Below are 15,216 nucleotides of genomic sequence, written 5' to 3'. Positions count from 1 at the left end.
TGGTTTTCTTTGTTGTGTATGCGTGTTTGCCTTTATCGTCATCACCATCAAAGTTGTTGTTGCTTTTTCGAGAAGTGGACAAAGCTAAACATGCCTCGCTCATACTCTCTCGATGAGCAAGCGAGCTCGGAAGCGATACAGCGGTTTGCGGAGGATTCGGTAGCCCTGAGGGTGGCCCGCTTCGAGCAGGATCAAAGGTACGTGTCAAGTATATTTTCATATTTCTGACATGCTGTCCTGTGATATTGTTTTGAAACTCAAGTTTTTTTGACTTCCAATTTGCCGATTTATTTCCACAGATGTCTGGAAAGCAATTGTCAAATGAAAAGAGATGATCTAACCCCTCAATTGCTACATGTACTCGATTCACCGTCGCCTTCCAGTTAAATGAGGGCAAGGGGGAAAATCTGATTGTAGAGTTTAGTGTCAAAAGAATTTGTGCAATGGTTAAGCTCCCATTAGCATAGTGACAAACTGTTAAGGAATTATATGTAAAGAGAGAGAGAGAGAGAGAGAGAGAAGAGTTATATTATTGAGTGTATCCTATTCAATTATTGGTTTTGAAAAGTGAATATGCAAATGTATAGTAGGGGAGATCTAAACTGAGTGTATGAAAGCATGTATGATTATATCTGTGTTGAGATGATGTAGGAAAAAAAAAAACACTACACACACATTGGTCATCACATTCTCACTGTGAAGAAGAATGTACTTCTTCTCCTTCTGCCCCACCACTTTAAACCCTTTGGCCCGAATTCACGAAGGTGGTACAAATGAAACCATGGTTTAAACCATGGACAAAACCCATGGAGCGCCAAGTGTTGCACGGAATATTTCGTCGACAAAATGACCGTTTCGTTCACGAAATTATCATTTCATAGACGAAATGTTCTTTTAGTTACAAAATGTTGTCATTTCCTTACAAAATAATCATTACATCAAGGAAATGACTGATTTCGTAACGGAATATTCCACGCGACACTTGGCGCTCCATACAAATTGTCCATGGTTTAAACCATGGTTTCATTTGTACCACCTTCGTGAATTCGGGCCTTTGAGTGTCACGTTTATTACCTGCCCATAGATGTGTATGTGTGTGTGTGTGTGTGTGTGTGTGTGTGTGTGTGCGTGTGTGTGTGTGTGTGTATGTGTGAAATGTGTGCACATTTGACTCATTAGGCGTTTTCACATCAGCCCGATGTTTCGAAATAGCGCGCTATTTTCTGACTTGGGAAATAAAAATATATCTCGAGCTTGGATTTTTATCGGGCTGATGTGAAAACGCCTAGTGACACAGAAAGGGTTAAACAACACAAAACAACAACAAAAAAGTTTTGAATGAGAAACATCAATCAAAAGCAACACACACACACATGAAATTCTAGACGGTATAATGTTGATAATGGCAAAGCTGAGTCCTTTTTTGATAGCATTATCCCCTCATTAAGTATCACACTTGATTGGCAATCGAAATAGCCATCTAAAGTGCCATAACTGCGATGCCCTATCTTCAATACACTTGTTTTGTTTTCTTCTTTTTTTATCAGTTGGCAAGAAGACAAAAATCTCCTTGTATGTAGAGGAGTATGGGGGGAAAAAGTGATGATTGTAAATGAAATGCTTTCAAGCATTAGTAATGGTTGTCTGATTTTTGCCCAAATTTTTTCACATTGTTCTTTCCTTTGCTTCGCCACTTTCACAAGGGCTGTTTTGTTCAGGGGAAATTCCCCCGTTTTGTAGGAAATCACCTGAGGTGAATTGTCCATATTTAGTGTAATGGAAAGATTAAACTGGCCGTTTGGCTCATTGTATGTGGGAGGGAACCTGGTGGAATCTGAACAAGGTCTATGGTTGTGAAAGAGACCAGAAGGCACCAAGGTTAGGCCAAGTAAAAAAAGGATGTAGTTTCTCGTCCGGGTTTTTTGAGCAAGGCGATGAGGGAGGTCCTTACTATTTGATATCTTACTATTTTTTCGAGTATCGTCAAAATGAAAGTAATATGTGTTTCTCGTCCGGTAATTCTGAGAAAGGTAACGAGAGAGGGCTTTACAATTTTCTATATTCAATTTATGAAATGAAATATCACTTTGGTAGCTGTGTTATGAGACCAGGTCCCAAGTGTACGTCTTGCCTGCACTCTGTGCATTTTCAAACAAATAGATATATTTGCCATACTTGAAATGAAACTTCATGCATGCAGAAATACATTTGCTTTTTCTTTCCACTACAGATGTCAAGGGAAAATGACCATCTTAATACTGGTATTTAGTGTTGTAGGCCTAATGGCTTTTCTCATACCAGTGTACTTGCAATTCTGATGTATTGTGCTATTAATTGAAACAGATTTTTTTTTTCTATTTTCCTTATCCGAGGCACTTTATTTTTCCACATATCTTCGCATATTTACAATCACATTATCTGCAAGTATCCAAAAGGCATTCAACATAATCATTATGATTAATTGAAACAGATATAAAACATGTATTTCAACAAATGTACGATTGAAATAAATTCCATGATATTCAAAACACTGCTTTATTTATTGGTGTTTGTGACTTTTTGTGTCCACACAGCTGGTATGTATACTGCTATATGCAGTTCTTCACAGTACAATTGTAGCACATTCAACTGGAAACTGGCTTGTATATACAATTGCAGATGGATGTCAAAATGATGCTGATATGGCATTCTAGCATTAAACATTTTAAGATGTTTCTTCATGTTCTAAAAAGACATTTGATAATCACTCATTATTTGGATGATGAATGATTGTATAACGGACACTACAGACAGATGATACCACTCACGGCTGTGTCCATGAATTTACATCGTGAAGAAAAGTATCCCGCAGAAATACGAGACAAACCAGAATCCGTGGAAAAGTTATTCATTTTGTAGATACACCCATTTAATAATTCTACATTTGCTGGAAAAGCGCATTCATTTTCTCTTCAAAATAGAATACATCGCCGTGACAGACCAGGGGATGGGGACCCTGGACAGCTACAAACACGCACACTTTGCCGATATACGGTGCGGCACGGCCACTGCACTGGCACCGTACCTTCCGACACTGCACACACATGCACATAGTCACAATGACATGAAAATGTATACAAACTCGATACCGTACAATCCTCACAAGCATTTGTTCAGTACAATTCATCCGCTTAAAATATGAGAAACGGGGAAAAATACGAACAATGCGCGAAATATGCGTGGAATATCAGCGATTGTTCGCAAAAAAGTTGCCGCTATCGCGTTCACGACGTACCGAGTGCGCTGTACATCACAGCCCAGGCCGGTCCGCCGCCCATCCAACTACATTTCGACTGCTTTGTGGGTCATTCCTTCTTGCCGATCGGCCGAGCTCGCAGTGTGAAATACATGCGTTATTACATACGCACTACAGAAGCTACAGCTGTACTATATACAGTCTACAGCTAAGTAGAGGACGCAAGGCGTAAAAATTAGAAATGAGACGTCACGATTGGTAGGTGAATTGTCGATCTTTTTTTTTTTTCGGCGGCCGAAAAAATAGTAAATATCAAAAAAGTCGATGCGGCAACTGAAAATCGATGCGGGCGGGGAGCGGGCTGGGACGAGAATTATGAATTTCTTGGTATTTTCAGCGCCATTTTGAAAATAGTAAATAGTAAAAAAATCGATGCGGCGGCCAAAATCGATGCGCGCGAGGACGAGAAACTGGTTTCTTTTTTTACTTGGCCTTATACCATATTGATGGCACGTGATATCTAGCCTGAAACTCTATGAGATCTTGAGTAACTTGTAGAATACTGTAAAACGAGGAATGTTCGCTTGCATTTTGATTTCATGAATTTCGCGAGAGCCAAGATCCACGAAATTAAAATGCACGCGAGAGTTCTTACCTACGCTATATATGCATTCGATGCCAGCAGCGAAAAAGGCCATCGGCTCCAAGTCACAAAAATTTCATGCTGCGAGTATATCGTGTTTTTCAGTACTACAAGGTATCTTGTTCAAAACCAAGCAGTGCAAGAGTGTATGGGTGTACTGTTTATAAAACCAGAAATTTTTGCATGCATGAAACTTTTTGCAAAGGAGCCAAGATTCCAGAAAGTAAAATGCACTTGAAAGTTTTAATCTGCTTAATAGTGCATTTGGCATGCCAGTGGAAATTTGCGAAAGTTTTGTGCCACAATAAGGGCCCTCAAGTCCAATTCACAAAAGTTTTGTGTGATGAATATCTTTGGTTTTGCGGTGTAGCTTGTCTGAAACTCTATAGTGATCTTGAGAAGTATGCATACCATCTTGTGTGAAGAAAAGCCAGGCATGAGAGAGTCACTACCATGATGAGCACTTGTGTCTGAACTGCTAAGACTAATACTTCACTTTTTTTCTTTCTTTTCCATTTTTTTTTTTTGTTGGCCTGGATTGTAATTAGCCTCATTCTGTTTCCTTTTCTTTCCTAGTGAAATCTACGAAACTGCTCATTAATCTCTGTTCGAAGTGATTGATTGAAGAAATTAAGAATTGTACTGAGTTGACTATCACAATAGGAACAATTCAGTAACAGAAAACAAGCAAAAAGCCCCTTTAGCTATGATCTCGTAGATGTGAACAGGTATACACATGCTTATGCTTGAGCCAAGAAAAAAAAATAACAACAGTAACTGATGGAAAGTAGTGTAGCTAGAGAGGAACCAAAAAAAAAAAAAATCAAAGAGCAAAAGGCTAAAACTTGGAACAAATTTTGAACACTGAAACTATGATGCTGTGTAGTGCTGGAAGTCAACACAAGTCTCGATGGGAATGGGTATCTATTCTGAAAAAAGAAAAGATACTTCCAAATGTAATTGGTAAACAATTTGGGTTACTCCTTCCTTCAGACCATATTGAACAATTTGTAATATTTTGTGATAGTTTGAGTGAGATGATTCAGCCACTGTGTCTTTAATGATCGTCCTCGCTTCAGCTAAAGAGCACCACTCAATGTGAAAGAGGAATTTCCTTGATTGAAACGAAGGCACACAAAAAAAAGATCTGTCTAGTGCAACGTCCGCTATGTCAAGGTTTCTAGTTCTACACTTATACGTGCCTCATGATGTATGGCAGTGTTAGTTGCGAGAAAACAAAAAGAAGGAGTAATTCGACATGATAGTCCTTTATTGGTGTTCCTATTATACTGTAAAACATGCTATATTCGCGGCATGAATTTTTCGCGAATTGGAGCCGACGGCCTTTTTTGCGGCATGAAATTTTCGCGAACAGCCACTGGCATTCAATGCATATAGTGTAGACAAGAACTTTCGAATGCATTTTAATTTCGCGAATCTTGGCACTCTCGAAATTCACAAAATTGAAATGCACATGAAAATTCCTCGTTTTACAGTATACTGTTACTGAGAACTAGTTGTGTTCAAGAACAGGGCTCATGAATGCGTATTATGAGGTAAGATTTCACATCATGATCAACATTCTGGTAGGGTCTCCCAGTCGAATAAAATTGAATCATGCGGTGATAATTTTCAGTTTGAAAGCATTTATAAGCAGTCTACCGATTCTTTCCTGCATTTGCTGAGAAATTGTGCCAGAGGTTACATTTTACTGTCTGTATATGTGTGCATATGTGTGTGTGGTGTGAACTTCCTTGCAAAAATAACACTCCCATGCACCGTTGCCAAGATTTGAAGAACTGGTTGGAGTTGTTTGGGTCTTCTTGTTTGAGCATCTGGAAGCATACTAGCTTGGCTGCTCTCTACGATTCTCGGGTCTCAAAGCCGTCTACGCCGGTCTCGCCAAATGAGTCATCATCGCTGAACGTCTTTCTCATTTATTTCCTTTTCCCTCGGCCAATCTCACATTTACCTCGTCCCCTGCCCCCTTTTCTGCACCAGAGAAAATAACCTCTGTTAAATTTTTGATTGGTCACAAATAATATGTAGTACAATATTCATTCATTTCGATCGCAATGCCTTTTTTTCAGTGGTTGTACTCTACTGTATTGGTGTTGGTAATTAAGTGGAAACGTGTTGAGGTGTTGGATTACATTTATAATTGGACTTGTTGTGATCTTCTTTCTTTATTCCCCATTGATACTCACCGCAAACTTGCATGCCATTCCAGCGAAAGACCTTAGGTGGGAAAAAAAAATGATGATTGTTGATACGGGGGGGGGGGGGGGGGGGAGCTGTTGCCAAGGTTGAAGCACTTAGTCTATGTTTGCAGACCTAGTTCTCTCCTTTTGAACCATCTATGGCATTGCCAAACTGGTTTTGAGAGCCAAATGAGATAATAGTTAGTAATTGAAAGATACATGGATGCTGTCTAGTACTGTTAGGATGGGGGTCATTAAATAAGGATTGCACCTGCTTTCAATGAAAGCTGAATGAGATTGTGGTGCACAAATATGCGGAGAAAAGCCAGCAAAAATTTATTCTGACTTGACAGTAAAGATAAATCAATGGAATTACTGTGGTTTGTGAAGACCAGCTGTGAGTGAAAATTATATCATAAAAACCAGAGATTTTTTGCATGCATTTTAATTTGGTAAATTTTGGAAGAGACAAGATTCGCAAAATTAAGATGCGTGCTAAAGTTCTTGTCTACTGTATACATGTGTTGAAGGCAGCAACAATTCGCAAAAATTTTAAGGCCGTCGGCTCCAATTTGTGAAAATTTCATGCCGTGAAAACTTCTTGCTTTACAATATGCCAAAAGCACAGAATGCAACTGCAATATTAGCTATACAAACACAAATAATCAATCTTTAGTTTTTGTCCTATAATTTTTGATTTACATGATTGTACAATTATACTCCAGGCTTACAATTTGTCTGTCACTCAGTGAATTATCACACATTTTTCATTAAAAAAAGGCAAATTATGCTTTTGGTAACTTGTAAATTGTGTATGTCAATATCGATAACACCAATTTGTGGCTAAGAATTATCAAGATTAGATTTTTTGTTTTTGTCTCTGACTGAGGTACCAAACATGATGTGAGTGGTTCGAAATCCATACCATCGTACCGAGTAGGCAGGTGTTGTTTCAACCGCGAGTGGTACAGCCCTGTCGCTACTTGCTGTGCAGCAACAGGGCTGCTGCATTTAGGCCTATGTGTATAGTTCCTCACCCAGCAGAGTACAAATTCAGAGGGAGTGGATATTTTCGGGGGCAGAAAAAAGAATAAAGGTAAAGGATCTTCTTCCAGAGGTTAGCTGAACTTGGGTCTGCACAAGGTGCGTATACGTACCCCCCTGACCCTGAGTGTATGTGTAGGAACTTGACCCCTGACTGTAATGTGAGAATGACTTGCCCCAGTGATGTACAAGGTAGCATGTACCATTTCGAGGAGGGGCGGAGGGGGGAGGGGAGGGGTTGGTTACCCATTCTGGTTGATGAGATGGGGTGACATATCTGCAGGTGCCATTTTCTCTTCAAGAGAGTGACAAAGTTTTGAGGCAGGGGGTTAAAGGATATGGATAGGGGAGGGCATCGGTTTTTCTTGCCTGGCAAAGCTTGAGCATTTGATTGGGCTTTGATCGGGATTTGATCGCTGGCTGAGTGTAAGCCAACATTTGAAGTGACCATTTATCTTTAACTCCGATCTCAACAGATGTCACAAGTCATCGAGTGTTCTTGATAATGCAATCACTGTGTGTTAATTTGGCAGCTGAGATCGATAAAAGCGGCAATGCTGCATACAAGCTTTGTCACTTATTTACCGATGTCTTGATGAAAAAGTTACAATGTTTTCACAACATGCAAGTCATTATTAACAAATATGATTTTAGCAGCATTCTACAATTCATATAGTTTGTTTTTGTCATTACATTGTAATTCCTACATATGCATCTTTTTTTGGTTCATATACAAAAGAAAGGTCTTTTCCCTCGAAAACAATAGTCGAAAACTGATAGTGTAAAATGACTTTGAACCAGGAAGCGTTAAAGTATAGCATGCATGCAGGAAGCATGCATGTAGGCATGTGTGCGTATTTGCTTAAGTTTGTACTGTGCACTGTATTTTCAGGGCTATGGTTTTGTGCTTTTCTAAAGTTATGTAAACACCATCTGCATTCCTTAATTTTATGTTTTCTTCATCTATTTGCATAGTCCATGATATTTCAGATGTCACCCCCATATTTTCTTCATTTTTTTTTTTTTTTTTTTTTGGGGGGGGGGCATGATTTTGGAATATAGTTCAATGAAGGCAGATCGAAAAAAATGCTTTTTGGTACGGAATGACTTGGCAATCCTGACAACTTTGGTGACCAAGGGTTTATCATATGCTACCAATATTTACTTGATGTAGCAACAACAAAAAAAGCTGCTGAAAACTGCTTATCCAACAGTGGCTATAGCCAATGTAGTAAAATGGAGTCAAAAGGGGCCTGAGCTTTCGATCCTAGCAGAATCTCTGTCAGAGGCAAAATGACCAAGCTCAGCCCCCTTTTGACTCAAATATTTATTTGAGTCGAATACACAATTTGATACCAAAACATAGCCTTCTAAGTGTCTTTATGAACAGTTGTTCATCCATCCCCATTTTTTGTTGATTTCAGGGGAATTATTGTGTATGCCACTTTACAATATTTCTCTTTGAGTCCATTGTGCTATTTGTGTTACAGTACTTTTCATGAAGAGTTGCTAGTTCATTACCATTGTGGGCTATCTTAACAATTGCAATCAAACAAGCAATCAGCACTATTTTCACTCCATGGATGCACTGAATTATAAGTAGGCCTATTCAAGCAAAGAAGAACTTGTATTTAAATATGAAGAAATGTTTTGAACATATGTGAACCACTTAAATGCTAAGTCACCATTGACACATGGTGATCTCTCAAAAGGATTTTCCTGTCCATGAGATTATGATGCCACTGTCGGATTTTCATTTTCTTTGATATACATGAACACATTAAAAAAAAAGACCCCGACCCCCCCCCCCCCCCCCCAAAAAAAAAAGACAAAAAAAACAAACAAACAAATGCAACAACAACTGTGATTCAACATTTTTTTTTTAAAGGAATGCTTTATTGAAGGCTCTAATTAGGAGAAATCAAATTGTGAGTCATAAATCATATGAATCAGATATCTTCTTGGATGGAAGTTTTTGCTTTTCCTTTTTTTTCCTTCAAAATCTCGCATTAGATTTCATAGGGTAAAAAGATACAATTAGGCTTATTGGCAAACTGGTGCTGTAATGTATTAAACACATGAAAGCTAAGACAGCAAAAACAAAACAAACAAAAAGAAACTAGATGTAGAAAAACTGGTAGGAAGCAAAAAAAGGGCAAAGTAGCAATAATCGTCAGCAAATCCAGGGCAAACAGGAAAAAGAAACAAAAAGCAGGGCATGTTTGATAGCAAGAACAGGTCTGAATAGCAATACTTTGGCAAAATTGAAGCCTACTAGCAAAAACAGGCATGGTTTATAGAAAAAACAGCCTCATTGGCAGATTTGCTCCAAAAAATTTCTTGTCAGAAAAACACAGATAGTTTGCCAAATGAAATAAAGAACACAAATTGGTTGGCAAAGAGAGAATGTTGGGTTTCTTGTTGAAAGTAATACATTACAATCATTTTATTTCCAAAAAAAAAAATCATCAGAAGAAAGGAAGTATCGTCTCTTTTCACTGTGTATCATTCTTCCCTCTTAAATCATCTTCATACCAGAATCTCGTAAAATGTTACTTGTATAACACGGGATGGTGGCTGCGAGGAATGATAATGAAGAGAATAAACATCCTGGCATGATTTACGAGCGTGTAAAAGTCCGCTCTTGTAGACGCCTGGGAGTGACGAGTGGTTACTTAAAGTTTACGATATGCCAACATCCATCCATCCTCGGCTAGACCCCACTACCCCCCCACCCCCACTCCTTTACCCACCGAGCATCATCCGCAAAATGAGAAACTTGTCGTGCCGTGGCTTAGAACTCGTGAGTGTGTTCAACTTCAAGTGGCAAACTTCATGACTATCAACCAATGACACATTAATCAAGCCGCAGGCCCTCAGGGAACCGGGTAGAAAGCGAGTGAGAATCGTCAAAGCTGCACTGACATTTTTTTGTTTAATGCAGCAGAGAGTCAGTGGTGCTAAGTTGTATTTGCCCCAAGAGTGCGTCTTTAAAGTCGCAATGTAGTTTCGGCAACAAAGCATATTGTAACTTTTGTGGTTGTATTGGCAGGCAATGTTGAATCAATGTAAAAAAAAAAATCAACTAATTTTTGAAACTCTTGATCGTATTTAAGTCATTAGCACAAAGGTGCAGATTAATGTTCCCTCATTAGTAGGGTAGACTCTCATTTATGAATGACATATGTACTTTGATTGTTGAAATTTTTCTTAGATCAAACGGTCCTCCCATAAAGCTGTATGTGACCCGCTACAACAAAAGGATCTGAAAGTCGGGGGAGGATAATTTTCTGAAAATGACATGACATTATTCCCTTTCTCTTCCACTTTAGTTTCATATATAACATGACTCATGAAACTACTCGGTTGCGGGGATCTCAATGATTTTCTTTAAATAGCGCATGTCGCGTGGTTTAGGAAATTAGCATTTTGAGAAAAACGCCTTCAAAATTTTCCTCTCGACGCTATCATGATCAAGGGGAAATATTCAAGACAATTTTTACCTCTTGACAATAGAAGGTATCCCCCTAGCAACCTCCGCGATGTTCATTCAAGGTTAGCGCCAGCAGTCTATGCACAATCAGTAACCACGATGCCACGCACTGACCAATAATATCACTCCGTTGTTGCTAGGGGTGGAGTCTAGCTGCGGCGCTAAATTCAAATCTTTAGACACATTTCTTTTCCATTGAAAGTTGGAAAATCACGGCCCAGAAAAACGCTAATTTCTTAACTTTCCTTTCCACATTCAGCTTCGGAATTTCGGCAGATGATAGACGATACATTAGACTACAAAATTATGCCAAAAACAGAAATCCAATTGTTTTGACTGATTTTGATGATTTGACTTCAAAACTCGATTTTCTCGGCTCAGCCGTCAGCGACTTTAAGATCCTTTTGCTGTGGCAGGTCACATATTTATGTACACATTTCTGGCACTGTCAATGTAATTGATGTGATGAAATTCTTTGGAAATGCAGAGTTTTTGACAAATTTCATTGATTAAATAACTCACGATTTTCTGTGGATCATACACAGGCTCACAAGTCAGTGTGGTAGACCTCTCTTTCATAAGGGTTTCTTGACTCTATGCTTGCTCTACCTCTAAAAGTATCCTGTGCATAATTTAGCAACAAATAGGTCACAGAAAAGGCAGCCTGTCAGATCCAGCTGTTCTTTCTGTCAGCCGACATTTTGCAAGCAAAGGGGGGGGGGGGTGGGAGAGGGGGTATCTTTCTAGCTCTCTCTCTGTATCTGTCCATCACCTTTCCCCGTCATAATTTAGTCTGAAGGCCCCTACGGGTTATCTGCCGGATTTTGAAGACTGGAGGTAGAGAGGTGTTCATGTTCCCTCACATGAAGTGACACCCAGAGAGACAGCGTCATCGTCAATAATTGATGCTATTCATGTTTTTAGAGGGACACCACTGCCTAAATTGCTCCTTACTCTCCAAGGACCACCATCGTGCCACTCACAATGTACATAAATATATCTCCCTGGGCACGGAGAGAGTTAATGAACAACCCAGATATGAGGTGTCAGGGTACAAGGGCTCAGGTGTCACAGTATGATTTCAAAAATTCATGTTTTTGTATCTTTAATACTGAAACTTGATAAAATGCTGCAGTTTGCTTTTCTTTTTTCTCAGTCTTCTTTGGTGCTTCTGACATCCCTTCTCATGAATTCCAGAATATCAAATCATCAACAACTTTTGCATAATGTAATAGTCTTCTTTTGGATCTGGACCCATTGAGGACAGGCTGATTTTGCTACAACATGCATTTCCCATCGACACTTGCCCAAGTATGCTCGGGACTTGTCCTCAACAGGTTAAAGGATGTGGTGAAACATCATGAAGATATATGGGACTGGATGAAATTATGTTAGTATAATTATGGTCTCTTCTTGACCTTATATGATAGCATTTCAAGATAATCAATGTACGAGCTCAAAACCAGGAGTGTTGTATTTTACACTGATTTGCTTTTTATCCTAGAAAGTTGGAAAGAAAAGAAAGAAAAGAGGAATTGACTGAAGAATTCATGGCCTTCGTAAAGAGGAACTGTCCATAGCACAGGATTGTCCAACAATGATTTGTATTAGTGGAAAGCCACATTTTACTGCATGTTGCCACATGCAGCCTGCGAACAGGCTATAGATTAAATGTGACCAATAGACTCACACACACACAAAAAAATCTAACGAAAACAATTCGGCAGAATATACCTTTGTTTGTGGTTTGAGGGGGAGTGAGCCCTTTGTGGACTGGAGGTACTGTACACAGTAGGCGTGCCTCTGTGAAGGATTCAGTTGACTCTGTGCTGAAGGAGGGGATTTCCCTAGACCCACCACCAGCTGGCCACTGGCACCATAGTCTCAATTCCAGACCCTCTAGACTACTGGCCATACGAAGCCACTACGGTGTAGAGATGTGACGTTTTGAAAGCCTTCTTTCCTCTCCACATTCTTCTTTTTGCCCTGCATCAGCATTTGGTTCCAATTGGGTCTAGTTCTTCATTTGTACGTGATGGTATGAAAAGTTTTTAAATAGGGATCTGTACCCATCTTCATAGTCATGCAAAAGATTTGGTTCATCATTACAATAGATTAAAGTTTCAGGACTACACAGATTTTGCTTTACACCTTCAAATGTAGATATTAGTATCATGTAACTCTAAAGAGATGTTTTGAAACATTATACACTTCCTTCATTGTCACTATGTCTGTGGACAAGGTGTAACTTCCTATGCAAGTAATGGCCTGGGAAGGTGAGAAAAGGTCTGGAAGTAAAAAGTTGGAACAATTCACTTTATGTCTGTCATGGGAGACACCCATCATACAATGATGCAGAAAACTTTGATCAGTTGGGGAGATCATACAATAGGAGATTTCGGCTTTTACCAACCTTTGGTGATTTAAATTGCTGGCTATAGCTCTCATCCACTCCTGTGAACTTCTTTAGGCCAAGAAACGGTGCAAACACTTGGCCTGAAGAAGTTCACGGGTAGTGGATGAAAGCTAGCCCGCAAATCACTATGGGTTGGTGGAAGCCTAAATCTCCTATTGTACCAGTCATACAAGTTTCGCATACTTCCGTCCTTTTTTGATTCTGTAGATTTCAGTGCTCTCCAAGCCATGGGTGTATAATCTGCCTCAACAAAGTATTCCTGGAAATTGTAGAAATTTCATACCATTTAATTGCCAGAAGCTGAGACATAGTTTCTTTTCAAATACCACATTGTCAGGATTACTGGAAAACTGTAACAGGACTTTCAGCATCCAATGACAAAAAAATTACCCATTTTTACATTTGTTTTTTTGCTCTAATTGATAATTTTTTTTTTCTGCTGTGAGACAGAGACCCCCCCCCCCTTTTTTTTTTTTTTTTTTTTTTTTTGGGGGGGGGGGGACACCAAAAGCATATGTGTGCATGCAGGAGAGGATATATATATGTATCATAAATGCAGCTGAGAAGATGTATTGCGTGCAGTGCAGAATAATCACTTCGTCACTTTTTTGTTATATATTTATTCAGTTCCTTTGGAATCATGCTTTAGATAAATACAATAGTGCCATGGTCTAACATTCGCGCTGCAACTGTCACGTTATCTTTAAAGCTAACAAAGAAGTTGAATACCGTTGTAGCACATTCGTGAGTCTGTACACATTGTCATGGAATGGCGCACACCCCCTCGTGTTAACGCTGAACATTTATAACGGCATGCCGGCGCCTTGGAGAACACATTCCATACTCACCAGTGCATTCATCCTTGTGATGTATAGAGGCTACCATGCATGGCGGCAGTTTCTTCCTAGATGTGTGTGTGTGTGTGTGTGTGTGTGTGTGTGTGTGTGTGTGTGTGTGTGTGTGTGTGTGTGTGTGTGTGTGTGTGTGTGTGTGTGTGTGTGTGTGTGTGTGTGTGTGTGTGTGTGTTTGTGTGTAGTTTTGTTTGTTGTTTTTTGGGGTTGTGGGTTATTTGCTCATTTTTACATGAACTAAATTGTTAGCCCAATGAAACAGTTGCATTTTGTTTTTAGATAAATGCTGCAAGGTATTTCTAACAGGAGTTTTATCCTTGAGTTGGTGCCAAGAGAAGGTTAAAGATAGTGATGTATGTTTGCCTTCTGGGTATGTGTGTGTGTGTATGTGTTTGTATGTTATGGCTGTGTCTGCTCATGTATGCTCATATATTACAATGTATATGTGTACATTAACTTTGTTGGTTTAATCATTCCATGTATTCATATTTTTTTTGTACTTTGGTTGGACAAGTGTTAACTGTAAAAAAGAAAAAAAAAAATGAACATGAAACTTTTGTGAATTTTGTGAGGAGCCAAGATTTACAAAAGTAAAATGCACATGAAAGGTTTTGTCCACATAATGCATTGAATGTCGGGGACAATTCATGAAAGTTTTGTAGCACAAATATATCTGGTTTTACAATATTTGAGAAGTGTATGCAAATGCTGATTCCTTTTATTTCTCTTCTCAAATAAATTCATGCACACAAAATGCTGTTAAAATATAAAGCGAGTGCAGTATTGACTTCCATTGACTGGGTGGGGAGGGGGGATCAAAAGAGGGGGAGGGGAGGAGAGCGATAAAGATAAGGGAGGGGTAGGGATGTTTCCTTCCTATAGCCCAAAATAATATTGAGAAATATAGGTGACCAAGAGTTTGATATCTGGAGATGCGATTCCGCTCCCATTTTGGCATGGGTGTGTGTCCTGACTTCCTGCCCTGGTTTTCCTGCATTGTCGCAGCCTCCCATGCACTGAATTGGTGATGCTTGGTCAGAAGGTCGCCTGAAGAATACTCCAGAAGGAGTATTGTGGAGAGTCTCCGCACTATTTTATTTTCTTAATCAGCCAGTAATTTTGATCCGATCATCACAAAGCAGATTACATTTTTGAACATTGCGTCATTTGACTGTTAAATATTTTTGGCTTTTTTTTTTTTTTTTTGCTTCTTCCTGTGAGGTTATAGGGGCCTATCTTTGCATTTTTTGGTTCTGTTTTGCTTCTGTCTGTTACATGATAGAAATTGCAGATGAATGATGTCACTGGACATTCTTTTGGGCATTATTGAGTT

Source organism: Diadema antillarum, unplaced genomic scaffold (genome assembly GCF_040938485.1).
Source record: "Diadema antillarum isolate AM-2024a unplaced genomic scaffold, OU_Dant_1.0 scf00000043, whole genome shotgun sequence".
Lineage (NCBI taxonomy): Eukaryota > Metazoa > Echinodermata > Echinoidea > Diadematoida > Diadematidae > Diadema > Diadema antillarum.
The sequence above is the reverse complement of the archived record's forward strand: the minus strand, read 5'-3'. Positions refer to the sequence as shown.